At 45.3% G+C, this 20,241-nt stretch overlaps 1 pseudogene across 1 annotated transcript in view; it reads left to right on the forward strand.

Annotated features, from left to right (window-relative positions):
• The window catches only part of LOC146822740 (uncharacterized), a 456,948-nt pseudogene that overhangs the window by 361,877 nt on the left and 74,830 nt on the right, over window positions 1–20,241 (forward strand). The window contains exons 4-5 of the transcript XR_014961787.1: window positions 14,880–14,992; window positions 18,561–18,705. The product of XR_014961787.1 is annotated as an uncharacterized LOC146822740 (transcript). The remainder of the gene's footprint in view (window positions 1–14,879; window positions 14,993–18,560; window positions 18,706–20,241) is intronic.

Below are 20,241 nucleotides of genomic sequence, written 5' to 3' on the forward strand. Positions count from 1 at the left end.
CAGTGTAGAAGAATAAAGGAATTGTAAGTTTTAAGAAATGCTTTGCTTCTTTGCAGTGCTTTATAGACTATAATGAAAGTGCACGTCAATATCACAAAGCACTGTGCGGGTAATTTAGAGTTTGGCAGAAGGTACTCCACCGCAAACACGACAGATACCCTGTCCGCCAAACTGACTGTCTGCCCTCCCTGCTTAAGGTTGAGAGGATGGTCAGCCCCTGACATTAGGGGTCTCCGTCAACTAAAAGCTACCTCTGATGGTCAGACAGTATAGTACATCAGATTAAAGTCAACACAAATCCCACTCTGTTTAGAGTGTACGGTCTGATGGGGCTTTTGTTTGTCCATCATCGCCAGGGAATAACTGGCGATGGGGCACAGGCAAAAAAATAGTGACCCCCGCACCCCAACCATGAAAGAAAACTATCAGGGTGTGGAGCCATTAATTTTTTTGTTACTTATAAAGTTCCATTTTGGGAGGAAAAAAACAATTTAAGTTTGGAGCTCCGCCGTCAAAACCGATAGCGGCTGTCCACCCAACTTTTTGTGCCTTGAATGGAATTGTAATAATTGCAGTTCTTTTCAGAGTACATAGATGACCACAGGGCCATTGGTCATCTCTAAATAAGACAGACTACTGTTCATCACGGTGGCAAACTTTAAGTCCTTTGCCACCCAAACGGATGGTACTCTGTCCGCCAGGGTCTAAATCTGTTTGTATCTTGAACACAATGTGATTGACTCAAATCTGCCTATTTTATTATATTTGAATATCTAGACTTGCACGGTAGAGTCTAATTCCATTCAGGTATATTGTATAATTTAACTTGCATATAATAACATAATCTGTTTTGGAAGTTAATTGATTGACATTCATTGTTACTATGTTTATCTCTTCCTGAGGTATATTTTTGGAATCAGTGGGAAATCTCTCAAACAAATTAGCAACAGACTTTACTCCTGCCGGATGGCCTTTTTCCCTGAACTGGAATACAATATTTATCTGGCAGTTTCTTTGGTTTGGATATGCTCTTTCTGGGTTGTGTAGAAGGTTTGTTTTTTGTTTATTTCACTATTAGCCTGGACTAATAGTCCATCAGGCCGAGCAAATTCGCAAGCTAGGAGTTGATACTATGGGTCTGTCAACTTACTGTAGGAATTGAACTATAAATTAGTGCAAACTTTAAATTGCATAGATTAGCTGTCTATCCATGTGCTTTAATTTGTTATGGGCAAATCAGGGATGGAGATATGGTCCACTACTTGAACTGTCCACTGTGGGACAAGGAGACACAAGTGCTGATCTTAGCTTTCACACTTGACTGAAGCATGGTCATGGGCAGATCTTTATTTCCGTGGGGGTCAGTTCTGTTTCTTTGGAAGGATGGAGGATTGTGCTCTTCTGCTGTTCCGCCTCTGCCTCTCTTGCCTCTTTTCTCCATGCCCTGTTTTTCTCTCTTGCCTCTTTCCTCTGTGCTCCATTTTTTCTTTGCCTTCTCTGTCTTTCGCTTTTTCTTTTTTTACAGTGTTTTTTTCTTTCTTTTCACGGCGTCCCCCCCCCGCCGCTGCTTCCCCAGGGCCCCTCCAGTGTGTCCTTCCTACCGTCGAACTTACCTGCCCTCTCCTGATCCCTACTTAATGGCAGCTGCAGCGTGGCAAAACCACTGACCTGGTCAGTGTGAATGCTCTACTCCGCTCAACTCCACCACTGAGTGTTGTGCACTGAGCTCACTGTTGCAGGGTGTTCGAGGCCCTCCACCCGCAGGCTCCTACCTGCGCCTCATCCCTGGTTGTTCAGTGGAAGAGCACTCTGCTCTTCTTCTGATCTGCCTCTACCTCTCTTGCCTCTTTTCTCCATGCCCTCTTTTTCTCTCTTGCCTATTTCCTCTTCCTTCTCTGTCTTCCCCTTTTTCTACCGTGTTTTTTCTTTCTTTTTGCTGCATTTTTTCCCCCTGTGGCTGTTGCCTCCATGGTCTCTCCCCCCTCCAGTGTGTCCTTCCCGCCTCCCAGCTGACCCACCCCCCATCCCTACTTAATGGGGGCCGCTGCGCAGCCGCACAGCTGGCACACATAAGGCGTGTCAATTGCAAGCCCGTCTGCTCCGCGACCTGACCGCAACCTGTGCCAGGGACCCGGGTCCTCTAATCCGCTGCGACTCCAGGACCCTCCAGGCTCTCAACCTCAGAGGCAGCAACAACTGCCAGCTCTCGACGCCGAACAACACCGAGGCCCTTTCTCCTGTCTACCCTGCCGTCGCACCTTAAACCCACCTCCGTACCCCAGCAGCATCTCCCAGCCTACCAGACATCACCGCTCACAAACCACTCAACTGCATCCTCCTCGATGTATGTTTCCTACACGAGCACGTCATAGAAATCTGGGACCTCCTCAACACCGATGTTGTCCTCCTCACAGAAATCTGGACCAAAGCTAACTCTTCACCCAACATTCCAACAGCCATTCGCGACGGATACAAGATCCTCTGCTGGGACCACCCCATCCACCCAGGAGGAGGCATCGCCATCGTTTACAAAAGCACCTTCAGCATGAAGACCACCGTCCAGTACGACCCTCATAGAGCACCTCCACTTCCAGATCGACCCTAAAACGACTCTCTGTAGAACCCTCATCTACAGGCCGCCCGCCCCCAGCGCTCCTTTTACCGACGCCATCCCCGACCTCATCACACCCTATGCCCTTGCCTCCACAGACTACGTCCTACTCGGAGACCAAAACTTCCACCTGGACAACCACGATGAATCAAACACTGCCTCACTCCTAGAGAGCCTAACCAGCATAGGACTGAAGTAACTAGTCACTGCCCCCACGCACCCAGCAGAAGTCACACTGGACCCCGTCTTCAGCAAAGGAAACAGATTCTCCTACAGCCACACTACGAAACACCTCTGGACAGATCACTACTGCATCCATTTCTCCTTAACAAAAACACCATACACAAGTATGCCCACCGGCTGCCCTGCAGAAGCTGGAACAAAGTCACTGAAGACCAGCTTATTTCCTCCCTCATCAGCACCCCACCACTGCGTACGCCAGACACAAACACCGCAGCATGCGTCCTCCACCACTGGATCACGAACTGCCACTGACACACTCAACCCCACAAGAAAGCCGCAGGAAGACACATCAAGAAAGCAAGCTGGACTCGACAGGACATGGAGTAACAACAAATCCCCAGAAACACGTGGCGCATACAAAGCAGACACCACCGCACACCACCATCTCATCAAATCCACAAGGAAGAAATCCCTCCAAGACAGAATCCTCACCAACGCTCACAATACCAAATAACTCTTCTCCATCAGCAAGGAATTCGAAAAACCTGCAGTGAAACAGCAGATATCCCACCCTCCCAAGACCTCTGCAACAGACTTAGCACCTTCTTCCACCCTAAGATTAAGATGATATACGACAACTTCAACAACAAAGACCTCCTCACCATTCCAGCTCCCCCTCCATGTGACGCCACCCAAGAGACCCTGCTCAAATGGACTCTAGTCACGACAGAAGACACCTCGAAGACCATGAAAAGCATCCTCTCCGGAGCACCCTCAGACCCCTGCGCACACCATTTCTTCCACAGAGCCGCCTCGGCTATCACATCTGAACTACGTTTGACGATCAACTGCTCCTTCAAGTCCGCCACCTTCACACTCCCCTGGAAACACGCCAAAGTCAACCCCCTCTTGAAGAAACCGTCAGCAGACCTGACAGACCTCAAAAACTTCATGCCCATCTTCCTGCTTCCATTCGCAGCAAAGGTCATCAAAAAAGCCGTCAGCACCCAGCTAGCAGACTTCATCGAAGCTAACAACATCCTAGACATCTCCCAATCCAGATTCTGCTGCAATCACAGCCCCGAAATTGCCCTACTCGTGGCCACCGATGACATCCGCACCCTCTTCGACCAGGGCGAAATGGCAGCCCTTATCCTCCTGGACCTCTCGGCTGCCTTCGACACCGTCTCCCACCATACCCTAGCCACCAGACTCCACGACGCCGGCATCCACGGCAAGGCCCTCGACTGAATATGCTCCTTCCTCAATGGCAGAACTCTGCTGGTCTGACTCCCTCCCTACCTCTCGGAACCGACAGAGACCAACTGTGGAGTTCCCCAGGGCTCCTCCCTCAGCCCCACCCTCGTTAACGTCTTCATGGCCCCCTTCGCAGCCATCATCAGGAACAACGGCTCAACATCATCTCCTACGCTGAAGACACCCAGATTATCCTCTCCCTCACCAACGAACCCAACATCGCCAAACACACTTCCAAGAAGGGATGAAATCCGTTACCACCTGAATGAAGAACAGCCGCCTGAAACTCACCTCTGAGAAAACAGAAGTCCTCATCCTTGGCTCCACCCCCTCTGCATGGGACGACTCCTGGTGGCCCCCCACCCTCGGAAATCCTCCCACCCTGACGGACCGCGCTGGAAACCTCGGCTTCATACTAGACTCATCGCTCACAATGAACCGACAGATCAATGTCGTATCCTTGACCTGCTTCAACACCCTCCGCATGCTTCTAAAGACGTTTAGATGGATCCCATCCGAATCCAGAAAAACTGTCACACACGCTTCCATCAGCAGCAGACTGGACTACGGTAACGCTCTCTACACCAGCATCAATGAGAAACTCTTGCGCAACCTCCAGACCATCCAGAACGCCGCAGCCAGACTGATCCTCGACATCCCCCGTTGGAGTCACATCACCCAATACCTCAACGATCTCCACTGGCTCCCAGTCGAAGGAAAAATAACCTTCAGACTCCTCACCCACGCAATCGAGGCCCTCCACTTCACCGTACCCATATACCTGAACAACTGCCTGTCCTTCCACGCACCCAAAAGACACCTCGGATCAGCCGATCTCTCTCCTGCCACCATCCCATGCATCTACAAGACCAGAATGGGAGGAAAGTCTTTATCCTACCTTGCAGCCAAGGCCTAGAACTACCTCCCCCTCTACCTATGCCAAGCTCCACATTGCCCCAGTTCAGGAAGGACCTCAAGACCTGACTCTTCAGATGACCCCAGCACTCAACGGAGCTGCCCCCTCAGTGCCTTTAGACCCTCACAGGTGAGTAGTTGCGCTCTATCAACCCTGATTGATTGATTGATAGCGTGTAAATTTGAGTAAACTTTATCATAACTACTGTAAAATGGCCATGCAGGTGCAGTTTAAATAATGAAAGCAGAGAGCTGCAAAAAGGAAGTTTGTCACCATTTCGATGAACTACTCACCGAGTATTACTTGTATATGATAATGAATTGCTATACAGAATAACATATTACACAACTAATTCTAACTTGGGAGGAGTTTATGTGAAATTGGAAAGGAGATGAAGAAATGGAGAAAGTGTCGAGAACCATCTAAAATTACTGCAAGGCATTAGGCTCAAGGCATTTAATACTATCAACATAAAGTCTGAAGTAACAGGCTTGTATTAGTCCATGTTGTAATGTCACCAGAAATCCGCTAGACTGCGGATTAGCAGTCTAGCAGAGTGGCAACTGGGCTTTCTAGGGGAGGGAAAGTGGGAAGGGCATGAATAGGAAGTGAGGCAGAGGGGAAGGGAAGCCCTGGATGTAGAGACATTTCAGAGGCTAGCTCCGATATGAATAGGCTATGAAACTAGCCAGGGGATCAGCAAATAAAGAAGTCTCCTAACAAGTTCCACCAACTCCTGCAGATTTCTGGGAGTGAGTCACTCCCGCCCTCTCCGTGGTCAGGATCAGACACACGTTTCTATACCTGTTAGGGATTCATGAAGGTTTCATCAGTTGTCAATTAGGCACTTGTGTACTTAAGCATTTTCCCATAGACACAAAACGTGTAAAGCATTTGATACATCTGGCCTTTAGTTCTTAGATGTGTTGTAGGATTGTCGGTCACTCAAATATACATACTTTGTTTTATTCACCATTAAATAGACAGAAGACGCTGTTGAAGAGAAGAAGTATGGTGGATTACCCCAATTTCTCACACATGGTGGTTTGTTGCCAGTGGTTAGAGATATGTGGCTAGAATACTGTCAAGCAATTTGGCCACAGATGGGACGGCTCCTCCATTTGAGCGAAGGAGCGTTGCCCCACTAATTAAAATGCCACTTTTGCCCAAGAGATGAATAAAGTTATGAAAGTTATTCAAGTTTTTAATATGATTGGCGGTGCTTAGCTGTTGAAAGGTAATAGGTGTAGAACATTTTATTAACAAAAGGCAACATATTCTTGAACCCCTATGACTTTATTAGCACTATAAAAGTTGTAATTGGGTTTTCAGTTGTTTAACTGTTTTTTATCAGTTCAGAGTGTTTGATACAACTCACCCATCTAGATCCTACAACGCACACCCATACGTAAAAATATAAATTCTCAAGAACTAGTCGGTCATTACATGACCTACGTTCACCATCCACTCGCGATCCCCCTTAGTATATTGTAAAGCATTAAGACTCAGAATAGCTTATTCTACCCACATCATGCCATCCTTCTAGTAAACATTAATACGCAATTACAGACCTATATAGAAGGTGAGTATTTATTATGGCTCATTGCAGAGCTCTGTGGTGAGCGCCCACCCTCCTCCAGGAGTGATATTGGACTTCTCAGACTGTCATAAAATGTGTATCCAAAAGGTCAGTTGCAGATTCAGGTGTTACAAAGAAATTAGCTTCCCCTCTGTGTTCTATACAAAACTGGCCAGATAAATCAGTGCATATTTTGATTCCATTTTCCGCAGATTCTTCACTTCCAGAAAGGATTGCCTGACTTCCTGCACTGTTGCCTTAAAATCGGGGAAAGAAGACATGAATGAGCCTTCATATTCTAACTTCTCCTTCCAATGGAGTCCAGATTGGATTTAATCTCTCGTGGCATTACTTTTCATTTCTAGGTCACCACTTTTACTTGCCTCGGGACTGGCATCTGATGGGCCGGTGTTACATTGCAACGATAGGGCACCTTGACTGACCGGGAAGCAGTCCCGACGTGAGTGGTTTGTCGTTGTTAGACTATGTATTCCATTGGTAGAGGCTAGGCTAAATCTAATATTACTTTCACTTCTGGTTCAGAAGTTTCACTTGTCTCAGGCTTGGCATCCGGTAGGCCCATACTACGACCTTTTTGTTGAAATGCCAACTTCTCCGGTTTAGGATTTAGTTTCCAAGATTATGGGAGACGAACAAGTGCCTATGTTCCATCCTCAATCTTCTTCTTTTGTTAATTGATTTTAGGATTTACTTTACCCATTATCTCTTTAGCAATTGGGGCTTGTCTGATCGATTGCACTCATTTATTCCTGCAGTGTACCAGATCTTCCAGGAGCCTCATGTAAGTAGTGCCATCCATGACAGGAAGGAGATTTAATTATGCTACTTGCCTGTGAGCACCACCTCAGACCCAGTGTCGAGAAGAAATGTAGGAGTGTATGTCCATATTTAGTCTGTGAAGTATGGTGTAGCCTAAACAGAATATTTCATTGGCTTGAGAGAATGGGAACTCAACTCCTTGATTCACTCTTCGAACTCAAGAGAACATGGCCGTCAGCATCACACACTATTAAAACATTCACCTGTATAATTCACTTGCAGACAAGCCTCCTATAAACAAAAAATATTTACCCAACTATTTACAATAACTAAAACTCCATAACCAGCTTGCCTATGAAATCAAAACATCTTTGAAAAAAAGTTATTGCATTACAACGTTGTGCTCCTCTTCGCAGTGACAATCTCATTGTTCATTACTGTCTGTCGTCCACATCAGCCAGAGAATCACTTTGAGAGTCCTTCTCAAAATATGTGATAAGGCCCTCACAGCAGGGACAGTTGCAAGATAAGGCAATAATTGGCAGAAGGAAGTAAACTTCACAGAAGCACTAAAAGGGGTACTGTAATCCACAGATGTTACTGCCATGCATGTACCAAGAAGATTGTTGTCCTTTCACAGTTGTCTGGGGCAGCAGTAATATTTGCATTGTCCATGGCCCAAACCTACCAGTAAGGGTGGGACTTGCCTTTTGTGCAGTTAGAACTTAGCACAGCATTCAACGCTGAAGAACACGCAACACCATTTCCATGGCTTTCCATACAGCTGGTGACATGGACGCTGCCTTGCCATGGTACCTTTCTTTTAAGGATCTGATACAGTGTCTCACATTAGACCCTTTCCTGTCCTACTTCAGTATTAGTGTGCCTGTCAGCAATACTCGTCTTTAAAAGCTACCATACACTTCTCCTGGAGACTGTTGGTAACCTTAGTCTCCTCTCCAACTCCTGTGCTCTGGTGCCAGGAATTTATAAAGGGATTGTATTTTAAAATTAAGGCTTGCATCAATTTTAAGTCTGATAACATAATGTATTCAGTTGCAATCTCTATCAATGTTGCCTTCCTAATGTGTGAAATTATAGGTGTCCCACACTTTACATGGCCTCCAGGTCTCTCAATGAGTCATGGGTATCATGTTGTCGATGTTTGTAGTGGAGCAACAGTCTCGTTTTCAAAGTTTCTCCAGAGAAGAAGATGGCCTCCTTCTGCATGAAATTCATATTCTCCTTTGGTGTCTCTACTTCAGTGTCTACCAGAGTGACCATGGAATAGTTGGGAATGTCCAGATATAAAGCCTCCCTCCTAACTAGGCTGTTGTGCCTAACTCTCAAAGGCTCTCACCCGTGGCCAAGAGTGTTGTGTTCCCCTCCTCCGGTAATCCACCAAGGACCAGCAGATATGGATTGCAGGCCATCATCCTTATAGGAGATAAGGAGTGAAGGAGGAGAAGGAAGCTTTCGGGCTGCAGGACACACCTGGGCATATCTATATAGCACGCCTCTGAATGTTGACCATCATAAATGCATCTAGAATACCCCCATCCCCTTAAGGGTTTTTTTCATTCTGTCTTGGTTGTTCAGTTAGAGGTGGTCGGGCCTGGATGGCAACAGTAGTGGTGATCCGGTGGGAAGCTGTTTAACTTGTCGCTATCTTGGGTCTTGTACCTTTTTGGAGTGCTTGTACTGGGAAAAGGGGCACGCAGGTAATTAATTACCTTTGTCCCACACCAGCTATGGAGTATGAGATTAAATGAAAGTCAACAGTGTGTGTGTGTGTGTGCGCGCACGCGTGTGTGTGTGCATGCGTGCGTGTGTGTGTGTATATACATTTATATATTTAGATGTGCACACACACACATAGATATAAAAAACATATTCAAAATGTATCTATTTTTGTTTTTCCTTGCTCTATTCTAAGTTAGGAAGAGTAAGTAAGTCTAAGTTCATAGAATTTCAATAAAGTACATTTTGAACATGAAATACAAAACCCTTTTAATTCAGAGTGGGTTAGTACACCATGGCTTTTCAAGTATTACACACACCTCCCTTTGTTACTGCCTAGTGGGAGTTATACCTTTTTTTAGGACCTGTTAGATACTGTAATTGCATTGTCCTCAGCTTGGGCAGTAAATATAAGACCCACAGTGCTTATGTCAAGCTTTGCTGGCTGGGTTGCAGTGGCACAGTTACAATCATCATCGTCAAGCTCAATTTCTTATTCAATCTTTCCCATCCAAGCACAGAACACGCCTGATGTTGAGGGCGTTTTCCCACAGTTCACTATGAGTGTTATCCTTTCACATAAAGAACTTGAGCAACAACCATTTTGGTAACCATAACATTCTTTCACATAATTGATTGAAGGACAACACCTAAACACGTGAAGTGGCTTTGGCGGTTAGTTGAATGGAGGTCCAATTGGGTGGAGATCCAGTTGACTGGATGAGTAAAATTTCTGGGGAAATTGTTTGTAATAAGACTGGGGGTCACAAGCTTGATCATGTCCAAGTGAGGGGTCAGGCTTAATGAACATGCATCGAGTCAGGTCTCAAGGTATATCAAGTCTTTTTGTCTTTGGCTGACACTCTGGAAGAACTTAGTTGTAGAGAGCGTCTGTATGTTTCTGCTGGTTGGCTAATATTCCACAATGGCATGCTCAGTGCCCCTTGGCTTGTACCTTGATGTAGTGATGACGACCTGTCACGTGCTCTGTCACTGTCATATAGTTTGGGAGAGTCTTCAGAGTCCTCATAAACTTCAGAGTAAAGACCTTGATAGCTCTTATATGCAGACACATTCTCTTTAATGTGGATAATCCTTTTGACAAAACCATTGCATTCCTCTGGGTAGTTTCCCTGAATGATTATGATGTGAAGGGCATCCTGAGCTTTGCTCCTGGGTATTGCATGAGATTTCCTACCCGGATGTCTGAGATTCTGGTGCATCTCCACTGCTTCACCTTGTTATTACTCTACTGGTATTTGACCTCCGTTCCCTCTGTCAAGGGAGAAGGGTAGCTGGATGCCAGGATGAATGAGCAGAGATGTTGACGACAGTGAGACTTCTCATGACAACAGCAGTTAGGAAAGTGTGTGTTGCCTCTTCTGTGGGAGTATTCAATATTTCATTTCTAGATACAGAGACTATTTGTCGACAAATATTGGCAACTATCTCTCATTGGTGGTGACACAAAAATCGGCACTCATTTTTTCCAGGAGATTCTTTGAAAACTTGTGTGATGATTTTTCTCCCAGTTCTATTGCCTAACACCTAGAAGCACATTGTCACCTTGCTTTCCACCAAAGCATCAAATCAGAGAGTAGCACCCTCTTGTAGATTCAGGACTTGATCACCGCTAGAACCTAGTGTCTGACAAGTGCTAGCTTAATGGGGGGGAAGAGGCAATGTGTGAGGCAGCACAATGCAGGACCCCTGAATACCAGATATTTCTCATACATAACATAACCGGGGTATTTGTAAAGCAGACAATTCACCCGGGACGGGGAGTGGGAGGGCTTATTGTTTTGGACTGACAACAATTATTTATTGTTATCTGACTCAATGGTTCTCATTGTATCGATCTCACAGGAATGAAATTCTCAATGGATTGACTTATATTTGAAGCTATGACCTTGGGAGCAAATACATACCTTTGTAGTAGATTCATTAGTGCACTGGGTCACCACAACTAGCCTAAGTTTCTTTCCAAGTGGTGATAACTGTTAGCATCTTCCGGGCCCTTAGTGTCTTCTCCATTTGCTAATCAGATGTTCTGAGATTATGGTACGCACCAATTTACCCTTTTGTGTGGGTTCTAACTGACTCCTCCAGCTTCAGGGCTTTAATACAGCAAATTTGGTGATTGGCTTCACTTCCTCAGTACTGTCCACCTCTTCCTTTCCTCTGATGAACCTATCTAGGAAGCCTTTGGGAAATCAGCAGGCTTATCTGTAGGCCTATTGTTGTACCTGGCTCTTCTTACAGGTTTACCCCCTGACATTTTGCCTCCTATTTTTCTGACTTGTTTTGGTTGGCTTTAGGACTCTGGGCACTTTACCACTGCGGATCAGTGCTAAAGTGCATATGCTCTCTGAGTAAATTGTACTTCTGATTGGTTCTCCATAACTAGCATATTTGATTTACTGGTAAGTCCCTAGTAAAGTGCTTTATGGTTGCCCAGGGCCTGTAAATCAAAAGCTACTAGTGGGCCTGCAGCACTGGTTGTGCCACCCACATGAGTAACCCTGTAAATATGTCTCAGGCCTGGCATTGCAGTGTCTGCACATGCAGTTTTTAAACTGCTATGTAGAACTGGCAAGTTCACCCACTTGCCAGACACAAACCTTCCCTTTTACTACATGTAAGGCACCCCTAAGTTAGGCCCAAGTCGCCCCACATGGGCATGGTGCACTGTATGTGAAAGGTAGGACATGTACTGGTATGTTTTACATGTGCTGATAGTGAATTACTGATAATTCTGTTTTTCATTATTGCAAGGACTATCTCTCCCATAGTTTATCATTGGTTATCATTGGAGCTGCCTTGCAACATTTTGCAAGTGTACCTTTCAATTGGGAAGAGAGAGAGAGATTTGGAGTTTGGGCCCAAAGCTCAGGATTTAAAAATACATCTTTTAGTGAAAGTGGTTTTTAAATTGTGTGTTTGAAAATGACTCTTTTAGAAAGTGGCATTTTCTTGCTTTATCATCCTGTGCCTCTTCCCGTTGTGGGATCAACATCTGGTTTAGACTGACAGATGGGTTGTTTGTGCATTCACTCTAGGCAGTCACACAAAGGGAGTTGAACTGTGCCCTGCATATCCTGATGACCCATCACCAGGCTGATGGGCCTTCCTGAGCTACAGTGGTAGGAGGAGTTGTCACATACATCTGAATGGGGCTGTGCCTGGCCTCTCACAGTGCTATCTTCAGACCCCTGGGGTGTGGCTGGAGCCAAGACTAGTCAGGACAAGAACATGTGCACTACAAAGACAATCATTTGAAGAATGCCTACTTCAAAGGCCAAAAGGGGTATAAGTATTGGACCCAAAACTGCAGAATTTTAGAACACTTCCGGAACGAGAGGAGACTCTGTCAAGGAGAAGAGCTGTAAGGAGGAGTACTGCCCCTTTGCTGTGTGTTGCTTTGCAGTGGTGGCTTGGAGTTGCTGCTTCTGCTTTGGAGAGGAAAAGGACTGGACTTTGCTGTGTATCCTGCTTGTGAAGTTTCTCCAAGGGCTTGTGCATGCTTGCCTCCTGTTGGAAGTCTCAGGGTCATCAAAGACTTCACCTACAGCACCTTGACTCCATTGCTGTAAGTTCTGAATTTGCGAAGTGGCGTAAATTCCAGTTCTGGGCCACTGGAGGTGTTTGCTGGGCTGTAACTTCTAGAAAAGGATTCCCGAAGCCATCACTGCTGCTGCCTGCACCGAAGCCGTGGTCACCACTCACTGAGTGAGCTCAGCACCGACCTCAACGATACCGCAGCCCTAGTCTCAGCGACGACGATGCTTCACATTGTCAGCAACAAGGCTGCTTGCACCGTGGGTGTGGACACTGACTTCTACAACCCCACAACCCTACTCTTACCTACGACACCGCTTCGTACCGTCACCGACTCCACTGCCTACACTGTAGCCATGGTCACCGCCCTCGACGGCACCATAGCCCCTGGTCTACCGACGGCAGCATCATCGACTCTGACATCGTCACCTGTCGCCGCTGCCTGCACTGAAGCCACGCTCACCGCCTCGTGAGGAGCATGAGATACCAACCGCGACAACACCGCATCCCTGGGTCAACCGACAACTGTGCTGAACAGACGCCATGCCGCTGCCTGCACCGAAGCCACGGACACCGTATCTTGAAGTGCACGACGCACCGCCTGCGATGACACAGGAGTCGTCAGCGCTCCTGAACTCAACTTAATGGAGTTTGATCTGCAAAGCGTGTGACTTCAAGGGCTCACCGACTTCCACACTGACATGCAGCACCGATGCCGCTCGACTCAAGCGATGCCTCACTGCTACACGTCACCGCAGGGTCCTCGAGGCCTCTTCAAATCCAAGGTACTGTTTGCGGGTCTTCCCAGACACTGTAGCCAGCGCTCGACTCCATCCAGGTCGGACTGAACTGTTGGTCACAATTCTGTGATAGCCATGTTTGGCGCTATCAACTTCAAAGAACTGTATTTTTGCTTTATTCTTAACAAAATCATATCTTTCCTTGTGTATGTTGGATTTTTGTCGTTTTGGTTTTGTTCAGATTAGATAAATATTGGCTATATTTCTAAACTGGTGTGGTGTCCATTTTGTAGTGTTTTCACTGCCTTACTGTGTGTGTTATGTATAAATACTTTACTTTGCCTCTGACATAAGCCTGACTGCTCATGCCAAGCTACCAAGGGGATAAGCTGGGGTTATCTTAGCTGTGTAATCCCCTTACCCTGACTAGAAGGTAGGGTCCCTACTTGGACCGGTGTATACCACTGCCAACTAGAGACTCCGATTTCTAACACTTATCCATGGCAAGTTGGTACTCTACTCTAAGGTGGCACTCTTGCATCTGCAGAACATACTCCTTTTCTTGGTGAGGAATATTGGGTTAGCCTGTGTTGTAGAGTAATCAGTAGCTAATGATCAGTGGCTTAATTGAAGGTGTGCACTAAGCAAACACAAGGAGAAGATGGACGGCGCACTGAAACTTTTCAGGCACTAACCCTCAGTCACAGATCTGAGCTGAATCCATCATCGTTCTTTAGCTCACTTCGCCACCCCAGTTCGGAACCAGCTATATGCAAATCAGTCTTGACCCAGTGCCTCATGGGAACAGTCCAGCTCCAACTACCAAGCCAGGTCTTCCCTGGAGCGGAAACAAGCATTCTGGGACCGGTTTCGGGATAACCTCCCTCATCAGCTAGGCTAGCTTGAATCCAGTGGCAAAGTGAGCAAGGGACCCACGTCAGGGCATTCCCTGCCAACTTAAAGTGAACAAAGCAAACACAAGGAGATGATGGACGGAGCGCCGAAACGTTTCGGACACTCACCCCCCAGTCACATATCTGGGTTGAATCCATCATCGTTTTTTAGCTCACTTCGCCACCCATTTGTTTTTTCTCAGGTGGATGGTTAAAATGTGCTTTTTTTATCATCTCAATAAGACATTAATATCCTGAAAGTAACCAATATCTCAATACCTTCACTTGCCTCTCGTTTGCAGTTTGAACTAGGCTGTCTGGCTTCCAAGCAGCTCTTCCCAAAACCACCATCTTGTCTGGCCCGAAGACAAGTGGCGTAAAGTAATGATTGAGCCATTTGAAGATCTTGAAATTCTATAAAGCGGTTCTTTTTCCATAGGCAATCTATGTTGCAGCACCTCTTTTTTGGAGCTTTCTCCATTTAACCTGAACATTGGCATATGTGAGAGCTGTCTTTCTTGCAGATGCCTATAACCTAGGGTTATATATGAGATTACACACTTTGTTCTAGTTTTCTAACACATGTATTGTTGCTAATTCATTACTTTTGTTTTGACCTTAGAAACGAAAATGGATGGATGTATATAAAGCCAGATCTATTCCAGTCTGGTTTTACCTTGTGTGGATGCTCAACAACGCTCTCAACATTGGCTGGCTTTTCCTGTGGGATCGAGAGTAAGTCTAAACTGTGATCTATCTAAAGGAGTATTCACCATTTAAAGTCATAATATAGCAAAAAAAGCTATGAAATGTTCTCAACCAGAGAAACTGAGATATCTCTTGCAGAAGAGGATGCAGACATTGAGGGTGGTGAGTGGAGCTCTGGTGAGGATGAACTGCCCCTATCGGTTACTGCCATCCTATACAATGTGCCAAATACTTACCATCATCTTTGTTACTCTGCTGAACCCCTGTGCTCTATTACCTACCACCTTAGGTGTGTATAGTTCCCACTAAGCACCGCTTGACATACACTTGGGCCTCCAGGAATCATATCACTTCACCAGCGACAGCCAGAAACAAGTGCCCCCCACTGCCACTCCGCTGCCAACATTGAGGAGGAAAGGGCAAGCCTGACTCTCCGCAGAGTCCCTCTCTCCACGCCTACCTTGCCAGACCAGGATAAAGAAAGCAAGAAAGAAAAAGCTAGATAGGTTGACTAGGCTTATCTGGGTCTGATGAGTAACATCCTCTGGAGGAGCAGGTAAAACAGCAGGATGTTGTGGGGCCTCCATGGCCCCAGATAAGAGGGAGGACTTGAGGGGAAGAACAGAGAATTGTGTAAGGAGTTTTTTTTTTTTTCTATTGCTTGGTGAAATGGTGCCTTGAGGCACACAAACATTTGGAAAGGACTCGGACTGGAAAGAATTGACAACTGACACATTGTGGAGGCCTGTGGTTAGCTGGGTAGGTGGAGAGGGGGGGAGACTGGGGGGATCTACTGACAGAGAAGGGAAAGATTGAATGGAAAGTTTCTAGATGGCGCTTATAACATTTTGGTGGTAACTCCTGGGATCTTTTCAGTGAGCATCACTTTGAGATTGTAAGCAGAGTGACCAAAGCCATGCAGGTGAATGTATTCACTCTGGGGTGGTGGAGGAGAGGCGCTGTATCGCCATTCACCTACCCTCAAATACAAACCCACAACACAAAATACAAATATGCAGTTTCTCAAACTACATGTGAAATTGTGTATATGGTTTCTCCATAACACAGCAAAGCAAAACCTAAAGCAGAACTTAAACAGTTCCTGGTTATTTGGAGTAGATAAGAGTGACGGTCACAAAATTAACTCTGACTCCAACACTTTAGCCCAAGTCTCTGAGACTCGGTACCTGGACTCGAGTTCCCAGCAATGCTCGTTTAAATGGATAGGCGACTCCCCTCGAAAACACAGTTTACTGAATGAAGTTTGCATTAAGAAAGATAGGGATGGGTGGAAATGATGCTGCCTGGGGTGGCATCGGCCGATCAGTCATCATAATTGGCTTACATGATTTTGATAGCACATTATTCGTGCAGCTGCTGAGCGATGCATGTGGTCCCCGAGGGAGTGAAAAGGAAAAACATCAATGGAGGCTTGATTGTTTACCTGCTTTTGGGTGTTGAATTGGATTTTGTGCAGTACCGTGTGCTTAGCCATACACACAACTTCTCATAGGAAGCTGGGAATGAAGCTCCTCCTTGCACTTGGCTCAGGGGCCTGCTGGATGCTGGCTCATGGTGAGAGCAGACCCCGTGGCAGATGCTAGGAGGGCGGGATGCTGAGGCAAAACAGAGCATAAGACTAAATGCCGTGGACTGCCATGAGAGGAGGTGACAAGAGTGAAGCTCCACTTCGGCAAGGGATAGAGGGGAGCAGATCTTACCCTCCTAGACGCTGTGAAAGGCAGAATAAAGGATTTGTTTCAGGGAACATACAGAATTTCTTACCAAAAGTGATGAGGTCACTGAGAAATCCTTAAGGCTTGCTCAAACACTCAAGGAAGATGGCTGCCAACCGGTTCCTCTCTGCATCGGTACAGAGGGAGCTTGCATGTGCTGATCTATTGATGTTATTAACAAAGAGTGGTCAGATAAGCTTAGAGGAGGCTCCCCAGCTGAACATCCTTAGAATACAGCCAAGGTAGTGATCCTGGGGGCCATGCTTAGTTTTACTAGTCATAGTCGTCAAGGAGCTCGCTGGCAAAAGGAAAACACATGTATACAACTTTCAAATCTTGAGCTTGAGTATGGGTTTTTGATCCGCTCGCCTGTGCCTGGATGAGGAAAAGGAGATTTACAAACATTAAGTGGTCAGATGTTGCTTGCATAAAAGCAGCTCAGAGACATTATTGAAAGGGTGCATCATAATCACTCAGTGTTCGAGCATAGTCAGTAGGTGAGACATTGGCCCTTAATATTAGCGAAAAGGCCATCACGAATATAATTTTAGGGTATATAATAACGTTGGCATGATGATAAAACAAATTTGTGGGAATTTTAGATGTCTTTTGGGAATTTTATTCTCAACTTAATTATGAAGATTCAGACTGTTCTGTTGAGTATCCTAGGCCATTCTGGCTGGGGCTAAAATGCCTCTTTATGAAGAACTCCCCACTAAATTTGAAAAACCCTTTACATTGGGGGAGAAAATCATTGGAATGAAAGGTCAACTTGGAAGTATGTCCATTGGTTCAAAATTAGTTCCATCTGAATTTTTAATGGCAGGTTAGCCCATTTTTCCTTGATAAAATCAATGGGTTTTTTGAGCAATTAAATGTCCCTTTATCAAAAATGTAAATAAACATAGTGGTATTCCTGGAGAAAAATAAACACCCCAGGAAATGTCCTTCTTACGACCTAATATCCTTTGATTAACACTGGTGTTTTTGAAAGTCTTGGGTAATCGTTTGGCTGGGATAATCTATCAATTGGTTTCCTCATGCAGCATGGATTTATCCCTAGTAGATATTCCACTGTTCATATGAATATGGCCATCTCGTTTTTTGATGTAGCAGACAGCAATTAGAGGTAGGGATGGGATCATCCTAGGAAATACCAAGAATGCATTCAATCGGGTCGCCCGTTGGTTTTCAGTAGTCAAGTTGGGGGTTCAGTGTTAGATTTTTAAAGGCTCATTCAAATTCTCAATGAAAAATGTGTTTATAACTCGTCCCTTTTTTCAAGTCATGTGGAAAAAGCAAGCAGAATCCTACCAGCCTTTGCTTAATAGTAGTGAGAGGAAAATTACAGATCACATTGCATCCTTTTCTTCCGACCGGCTATCTCGGTGTTGGGACACTCCATCGTCATCCCCCTTCTGGTACTGATTCAAGAAAGCTATCAAAAATGACTGCTCACCTAGTGACCCCCTGTCACCCTCTGACACCCAAAGACATCTGTATCTGGTGGCATGCAGACACTTTATACACCTCACCTCCAAGACACAATACTGCCGCTTTTAGGGAGCAGGTGGCATCTATATTGATCTGCATGGCTGCCACTCTTTATTTGACAATGCTAGCACTTATCAGCAGATCTGCTGAATTTTCATTGGGACAGTACCAGCTCCTCTCAGCAGAGGTGCTCTTATGACCAAGTAGCTGAACTTTTGGCCCATAGTGTAGTGCTTTTGATGGAACAGTAGCAGCACTTCCCAGCTCTTAAACACTGTACCCCTGGCTAATTCTGTTAATTTGTCTATATAGTGAAAATGTCACCGTATCTCCATGCACCTATTGTTCCACTTCTTCTTTTACAGGTATATCATTCCAGCCCTGGTATTCCTGGCATTCATTGCCTTCACAAACTACTGTGTCCTCATCATCTCTTACCGCGCACTGTACATTAATGGCTTATGGCTGCAGAAGTCTAGAAAAATAGACCTTTGGCTCATCCGGATTCTCGTAAGTTCCACTTTATTGTTAATATAAGGATTGTGTGCAGTACCACACCATAGCTACTTCACAGATATCTGTTGAATAAAATAGAAAAACAACAAACAAACAAAATAAAATGTGCAGGTGCCCAATTTTTTCTTATGGCCCATTGCTGAATGCCAGGGTTGCCATTACTAAGGAATCTTAGTCTTGAATCCACCCCATGCGTCTTTCCTCCACCACTCTACACTTCTTGTTTCTTTATCTCACTTTTTTGAGCCTCGCTTACAGCCAGCTTTTAGGGGTATGTTGTCAAAAAGGCATATTGTGTCCTGCACTAGTACATTTTTGTGCCAGCCTGTTTCTTGGCACAGACTTTCTTTCTTGTCAGTCTCATTTGCTTGCTTCCTATTCAATGGCTTTCCTCCTCCGTGTGTTTTCCCTCCTCTGGAGCACAGTTTCTTTACCAATCTTTTAATTGGATGGCTTTTATCCTTCCACTGCCTACATATAGGGAACTACTTTTTGCTGTCTTTCATCACTTTATGGGATTGCAGGCATTTTCTTTTGCCCTCTCTTCCTCATTAGCTGCTTCCACCTAAATGCTCACTCCACCCCATTTGCACCGTGTTACTCCGTCCTCAGCCTTCCTGTATAGTTGCTATATCTTTTCTTTTTTTTTTTTCTTTTTTAACAATTATTTCTCCCTCTCACCTCAGGCTCCTACCTTGATCATGCAACCCCCCTCCCTCCATCTCTTGTTGCCCACGCCTCTGTGTTTCACTCATTGTGCTCATTTAAGAAATGCTTTTACAAAATATTTTGGAGGGCTCAGCTGCTTCAATTTGTTGCCAGACTACTCCTTTTTTTATGTTTGTGTACATTTGACTTTCTTTATATTTACTCCTCCACGATTGGCGTCCGTTGTCTTGGAACGGTGAGTAAAAACAAAATGTATGCTGAACCATGCCATATGTGAATGCGTGGTGAAGCATGCAGGCATTTAACACAGCATGCCTAGTCGACTTGGAATCATGATGCATATGCCCACAAGTGTGATGACTTATGCCTATGTTGACTTTTGTTTTGTTTTTATTCTTCCCTCTTTTTGCCATATGCTGCTTTGCCAATTGGTTTGCTGAAGGCTAGACCTATTGACTTTGCCATAATTGATTTTTAATTGTTTTCTGCTTTCCCTGTGAATCGCTGTTTTCTTGTGTTTCTCTTCCTCCTCCTTTCTCCTGTTTCTGCCTTTCTCTCTCTTGCTTTGGGTCAAAGATGATAAAAAATCCTTATTGGTCCGCAACGACTGGCACAAATTAAACGACAGTTGAATAAGGACGATGGCAGGAAGTCAGAAAGTGGTCTGATTTAGAGAGTTATTCCCTGTCTATCATTTCTCTGTTGTATTCAGTGTTCAGGCGCCTCTTGAAGCTAATGTAGCATGGTTGTGCCTGGAGGTGTAGACTCACTTGAACTACTTCACATATTTGGTGTACATTTTTATGGTAACATCAAAAACTAACTATCGTATCATGCTTATTTTCTGGCATGGATGCTGGA

The sequence above is a fragment of the Triturus cristatus genome, chromosome 5_2, assembly GCF_964204655.1.
Source record: "Triturus cristatus chromosome 5_2, aTriCri1.1, whole genome shotgun sequence".
NCBI classification, from domain to species: Eukaryota; Metazoa; Chordata; class Amphibia; order Caudata; family Salamandridae; genus Triturus; species Triturus cristatus.